The following is a 7,307-nucleotide window of genomic DNA, read 5'->3' as shown; positions in this document are numbered from 1 at the left end:
TATATTTTTTAAATTTAAAATAATGTAATTAAAAAAAGAAAGACTCTTTAAAGTAAGTGTAAGACATCATTTATAGGAAACGGTTAGATTTCTTTCCAATTAAGACAACCTGAAAAAGAACCGAGGATGTCATTTATAAAAATGACGGTTATAAAGTCCCTTTAATGGAAATAACATATAATATCAAAGGCTATTCTGCAATTCATCGTCTATAAAGAGAGAAATAGATCGTTGACGTATAACATATTACTACTTCGCAAACCGTGGGTGAAATTTCCATTATTTGGCGCGTCTTTATGTTCGAATTCATGTTTTCCTTCGTGATTTCTTGGTATATTTTAGCTTAATTTCTGAATCTTGTTTTGTAGTCCAGTTGATTTCGTGTTTGTCTTCGATTTCTCTTTGATTAGGTTAATATTAATTTAGCTATGGATTTAGTGAATGTTCTTTGATTTTATGAATTGATTTCAGTCTTTATCTAGAGTAGTTTCGGATCATAACTGTAGCACCGAAATTTCTGCTGATTCCGTTTGTTTGTGTTATTATTAATGCTTCCGTTCATAGATTTGGCCATAGTTGACTATAGGAATTTAAAACAATTGAACATGATTTAGCACTAAGTTTTTCATAAATCTGGCCTTCTAGTTGACTCTATGTTGTAATTAACATGCAGTGAGGATTCTTTGTGTGATTTCTTCCTTGTTTAATTTCATTAATTAGTTCATCAACTTAGAGGATCTGATGAACAATCTTGGGCTCTGAGTGAAATTAGTTTATCGTTTTGATCTAGTGAATAGTAATGGAGAGAGTTTACGAATTAGGAGAAGAGGGAAAGGATGATCTGCAAGTAATGTGTGGAATGGTCGGTTTGGAAAGAATGGAATTAAGCTTCTCTTTCCAATTCCGCCCATGCCGCTTATTACTTGTGGATTCTTCCCTTTCCCTTAATCTCCCTTCTCTTGGATTTCTCTGATCAACCTTCGCATTCTTCAAGAAGGTATTCATTCTTTTCAAAATCTTTTTTTTTTACATAATTTCATACAGTGGATTTAAGGTTGAAGCTTATGACTTCAATCGTGGTAATGATATGACCCAAGATTTCCTCTTTTGATTGTTATGTCATCGATTTTGGGAATGTGCAAATCAATCAGGAATCTGAGGAGGGAAGTCTGTAAGAAGAAAGGTTGAATATCAAATCCATTAACAACGATTTTTATGGTAGAGTATAAACCTTGTACCATTTGCTTACCTTGATGAGACATGCACGCATTGCATGCTTGGACTTTTTGGGAGCATGTAATTCATTCTATAGTTCTCGGGTTTCAAGTACCGATATGATCCGGATAGGTGTGTTCTTTTCGACATATTTAGGCACGCATTGCGCGCTAAGTTTCTGTCAAGAAAGAGGCACCTGTGTGAACAATGAACTTTTTGACTGATCCGTTCCAAAGAATATAACACTTAGACCATATTTTAGTTTTTGGATGGATTGGATGGAAGCATGTATGTGTGCAGTGGTGGAGGGTTGTAGGGGCTTAGAAGGGCCATGGCATGAAATTAAGTATGGGTACCATTACAGAAAATGACAATACTCACCCCTCCTTACATCCATCTTAATTATTATCTTCTTTATAAATTAATAAGTATTAAATAAATAAATAAATTACAGAATAGATTTATTTTAATTGCTTTATTTTTAAATGACGATATTTAAAGTGTAGTTTCATTTTTACATAAAATAATTGAAATATATCATTTATAAGGTTATAATATGTTATGGTTTTAAAATGATTACTTTGTATTAGTTTTAGTGGCAAACGAATTTACACATTCGACCCAAAAATATATATTCGCATACTAAACTTTCAATTAACTTTTAACGATATTAAAAGTTATACGTAGCCTTATAAAAACTTATAAGATGCTTTAACTTATGTTTAAATCTTAATAGATTATAAACGTATAAAAGAAATTGGGCCAAAATAAGATAATTAATAAAGGAAGAAAAAATTATTTCAAAAAACAATAATAATATATGTTGTCGCCACAATACCGTACTATTGATCTTGTATTTGGACCCAAAAAATCTCAAAATATTTAGCTCAAGACAATTGTCCTAAGATTTTAAAAACGGAAAAAATCAATGAGTGTGATTTTGATTAGTGGCGTAAGAATATTTCATATTAATTGTCTTGTTTAGATGTTTTTTGATATTTCATTATTTCGATCCAAATTAAACTTATTTATATAGTTTTGTTTTGAAGTTTGCATTCGGCCCCTCATTCTAGTGTTTGTGTTCATGTGTGGATCTAAGAGTGTTTCCCCTCTTGTGAGTTTGGAAGTGGGGTTTCACTGTAGAGTAGACTGCTTTAAAAACTGTTTAATGTAAAGTGACAAAACATAAGAGAACGTACATAGAAAATTAACACACGTGAATACCTTTTGCATTTGATATTTTCGGTTTTACTTGTCTCAGATGTTGTGGAGTTCATCAATAGAATCCAACAGGTCATACGTAATAATGTTATGACCCCAAGATCTATGGATGTTTTTAAAAGAATTAGTGTTGTCATCTACAAAAGAATTGCGACACAACTTGTTGCTCGTTTACTCGTTATGTCTGTAAAAATTTTATGGTTAATTTTAAATGGAATATAACCGTACACAATTTAGAAATATCATTGAAGTTAACATAAATTATTAATTTCATATTTGTATTACGTTTAATTTAAGTTCTTTCTTTTATTTGCATCAAGGAAGATGAAAATCTCTAGACATATTGTCATGTGAAAAGTAATATTCGACAAGGACACCCATCATCTTTTTGTCTTTTTTATTCACTTGATTTCAGTCTCGAGCTTTTAAATATACGATAAAAATCATAGCTACATGAAGTTTCTAAAATTTCTAATGGATAATTACAAAGACAAACACATCATTTCTAAATTTATTGTAAATGACCCAATTTCTTCTGATTGGTCGAAATGAAACTATTTTCGATAAAGCATTTTGAATTGAATTAAATTTGTTTCGGAATAGCTTATTTCACACGAAAAGTAATTGCTGGCAAAGAAAAGTAGAATTGGGAACAAAGTAAAGAAAGTATTTCAAAATTTGGATAATACGTTAGCAAATGACAAAATTGTAAAAATGGTCCATATGGTTTGTCAATTTCTGTGACTAAGATCCAAAAAAGAGTTTATTAGCAAAAAATGTCCTTATTTGATGGTTTTGTTGTGGTTTTGATCCCTACCTCGTTAAGTTTAATAATCCAATAAAGTAACACTTACTAATAGATAAATATTATATATTAAAATAATATTTATTAATATATAATAATCCAACAAAAAAGAATTAATGCAATAAAGAATAAATTCAAAAAAAAATCATTAAAAAAAATTAATAATAAAACAAAGTAATATTTATTTATATGTAAATATAATATATTAAAATAATATTTGTTAATATATAATAATCCAATAAAAAATAATACAATAAGAAATAAGTTAAAAAGAAATAAGTAATTAAAATAATTAATATATAATAATTCAATAAAATGAAAAAGAAAAATTGCATAATTGGTCCTTGTAGTTTGGTAAAAAGATAAAACTACAGAAATGGTCCCAGGGGTAAATCCGTCATTTGCCAAAAGTTAACAGCCATACTGTTAAACTTAACGAGGTAGGGACCAAAACCACAACAAAACCATCAAATTGGGACCTTTTTTGCTAATAAACTTTTTTTTGGACCCTACCCACAGAAATTGACAAACCACAGGGACCATTTTTGCAATTTTGTCTTCGCAAATAGTTGAGCAATTTAGAAATTTTAAGAAATTATTTTGATTTTACTCAAATCTAATAAAAAAATTAAATATATAAAAACAATTTTTATAAAGTTACAAGGAAATAGATCTATCTCTAAATATTCTTAAAAGAGAACATTTAATTCTAAATTAAAGAAATCAGTGCCATTGATTGCATTTCAATCATATATTTTTCACCATTGGATTGTTTGTTGACATCATCTTTGTCAACTCCTTTATTTTTGTCCACAAATTTTATAAAACATATATTATGTTTTAAATTAGGAAGTCTATTAATGACAATTAAATCTCACCAAAAATAAAATGAATTAAATTAGTAATTCTATTAATGATAATTAAATCTCACTAAAAATAAAATGAATTAAATTCGGAATTTTATTAATGACAATTAAATCTCACCAAAAATAAAATGAAAAAAATGCCCCGCCCCATCCTCATTTCCAGTATCCCTACCATCTCTCCCTTTTTCTTTACATAATTTATCTAACCTAAGTTTTGTAGTGGGAAAGAAAATGGGGGAAAGAAGAAAATAAAATATATGTGAGCTTCGATTTGTGTAGATCAGTCTTGTGTTCGATCATCATGAAAGAATGAGAATTGATATAGAGATAAATTTCTTTGGATTTTACTTTAATTCGATCGTAGTTTAGATCGATTTTAGCTACGTTTTAGATTATGTTTCTTTTATTCTGTTTCAACTATGAAGTTTCAATCTATAAAACCTTTCGATTTAAGTTTAAATCCATAATGGTTACATTTTCTGAATCTGCTTCGATTTTTGTTCTTATGATCTGTATTGTTGATTTTGATTTTTTAAGTTATAGATATCTGGAGAGCAAAAGGATGGACACAGCAGCACCGCTACCTCTCATACATTGTTTCGATTTGGAAGATATGTCCACTAGGTAGTGAATTTGTATATGTCAATTTTCTTTTTTATTTTTACATTTTTGTATATGCATTTAGTCAATGATTTTTTTGTGGCTTACCAAGTCATGAATGAAAGATATACTCGAGTCAATATCTATAATGCTTTACCCATTCGATCCATTCTTGGATTTGGAGATGGAATTTAAACCCTTATACCAGTGAATGATCCACATTTCTACAACTCAGCAAAACCCAGCGGTGATATGTGTTTTGATTTATTGTAAAAAACATTTTTTAAATATACAATTTGGGTTCTCAGAAATAAGTTATTCACCTATCCTTTTTTAATATTACAAAAAAACATCTTTTAGACTCAATAGCAAAGAAAAGATAAAGTTTTAGTATACCATGTAAATAGATTACATTGATAATTCTTATTGGAAAATGTTTGGGATTGATTAATTTTGGTTAATCAGCAGGTTTTTTTTTGTTTAACTCGCGTTGTCTGGGCATGTCGAGAAGCATTGTAAGAACCTTTCACAACCTTATTCTTTAGTTTAACTGGTTTGAATCTTCTTATTGAGTTTACTTTCTCAAGGATAAATGAGTACACCATACACCCTTGAAAATAGGGTTGGGAACATTGTGAGTATCAAGGTTTTCTCAGCAATAAGAGAAGATATTAGTATAAAAGTTGCAATATAAATCATTTTTAATTACATAATAATAACTAAACAAAGATATGTGAATGATTATCTTTATAATTTAAATTGCAATATATAACATAAAAAATCATATGAAATTTTCATTATGTTCCATTCCATGCCTCACAAACATGTTTCTGGAATGGAATTACTTATTCTATTATCTTGCTTTTACGATTACCGATCCATTCCATTTCTTTGTTGTTCCATTCTTTGCAACCTCACATATCTCAAAAAAGTAATTTAGAAATCAATCATACAATAGAAAATGTTTTATAAACTCCTATAAGGGAAGAAGAAAGATAAGACTAAATGAGTGTATGGTGTTAATCTAATTATGATGTTCTTTCATCTCTATTTGCGTGTTTCTAGTTTGTTTGTAGTATTGTCTATAAAATATTGTTGTTATATTTGAAAGTTCATTTTACCCTTTTCATCTTTTTGTGTGTATATTTTAATCTTTCAGGTTTTTTAGAGTATTTGAAGGACCGTTTCTGCTTGGGAGTGGGGTGAAGTCAAGGGCCCTAAAACTAGAGGGTAGTTTTATTTAGAGCCACTTAAATATTGAAGATTTTTGTTGACATTAATTTCAATAATGATATGTACCTTAGAAGAGATATCATAAGTATAGTTTATTTTTTATAACGTTTTTTGTATTTTTATTAAATGTTGTACAGGTGATGTCTACAGGGTGTTGGTATTTTTTTTGTTGGCAAGTTATTACGCTATCTAACACCCCAATAATCTATAATATTTGTATAAGATGGTGAAAATTATTATTTTTTATTGCAGCTTCTCTTCATATTGATTATCCAATGTGGTCTGAGTTCTGGAATGTTGCCACTGAGAGGATTCCACATTGTGGGGCGTTGGAATTCATTACAGAATAAGGCATGATTTATATGCCTTATTGAGTATTGATGGAAATGTTTAATTCTTGCTCATGTAGATCGATAAATATTTTACAATGTGCTCTTTTAACCTTATATTAAGACATTTTCTGAAAAAAAAAATTGCTTTTAGTATTGAACTTTGAAAGAAAAAAAAAAGTTCATATATAGCATCGTACTCTTAAAAAATGACTTTTTTGGATTATTTTTAGTTGATATGGAAAGTTACATTTTTTGTATGTTGAAGATCATTTAAAGGATTGTTTTTTGGAAAAAAAATATTCATTAATAACATTAAACTTTGCAAAAAATTTCATTAATAGCATCGTAGTTTCAAAAATATTCATTGATAGGATTGTTACTTTATTTTTTTTATAGTGCCAATTTTTTTATACCTTTATATGTACATTTTTATATGTTCCCCGCGTTTTACGCGGGTCATAATCTAGTATATTATATACGGGTAAATTCGGAAAATTATGATCATTTCGAGAAATCATACGAAATATAAGGTTGAGGGGAATGGTGCCGGAGCAACTGAACTCAGTCTTTTCCATTTCTACCAAAGTCCATGCCAAACAGAAGGAGTGGAAGAAAGAAGAAGAGATGATGAGAAGATGTATGGGTGAGAGAGTAAGAGATACTCGGTAAGCAACTGCCGAGTTAAGCCGCCGAACTCGGTATGCAGAGTTCATGGCACGGTGTTTGCCGAGTCCAAATCAAATTTGCCGAGTGAAAGCCGAGTCCACTCCCAAAGAAGTTAATGTACTTCCAATAATCATGTGTTTACTTTTGTTGTTTTACTTCCTCTAAATAAATTTAGTCATAAGATCATCTCCATCCATAATAGCATAACACCATTTTTTATATCAAAATGTGTATAAATATTACAGAATTATCTTTAAAGTAGTGTATTTCCAATAATCATGTGTTTATTTTTGTTGTTTGCTCGCTGATTTTGATGATTTTGATATTTTAATGATTAGTCCTCTGTCCATTTATTTTCTTCAAATAATA

At 29.2% G+C, this 7,307-nt stretch overlaps 1 long non-coding RNA gene across 1 annotated transcript; it reads left to right on the top strand.

Moving 5' to 3' along the window:
* Positions 1 to 343: 343 nt before the first annotated feature.
* On the top strand, positions 344 to 1,364 carry LOC145162575 (uncharacterized). The gene is made up of 2 exons (XR_013739187.1): positions 344 to 997; positions 1,152 to 1,364. It is a non-coding gene; the product is annotated as an uncharacterized LOC145162575 (long non-coding RNA).
* Positions 1,365 to 7,307: the final 5,943 nt, after the last annotated feature.

The sequence above is a fragment of the Lactuca virosa genome, chromosome 3 (genome assembly GCF_052849685.1).
Source record: "Lactuca virosa cultivar CGN04683 chromosome 3, Lactuca_virosa_CGN04683_v6, whole genome shotgun sequence".
Taxonomy (NCBI): domain Eukaryota; kingdom Viridiplantae; phylum Streptophyta; class Magnoliopsida; order Asterales; family Asteraceae; genus Lactuca; species Lactuca virosa.
Note: the sequence above shows the minus strand (reverse complement) of the source record. Positions and strands in the feature narration are given on the sequence as shown.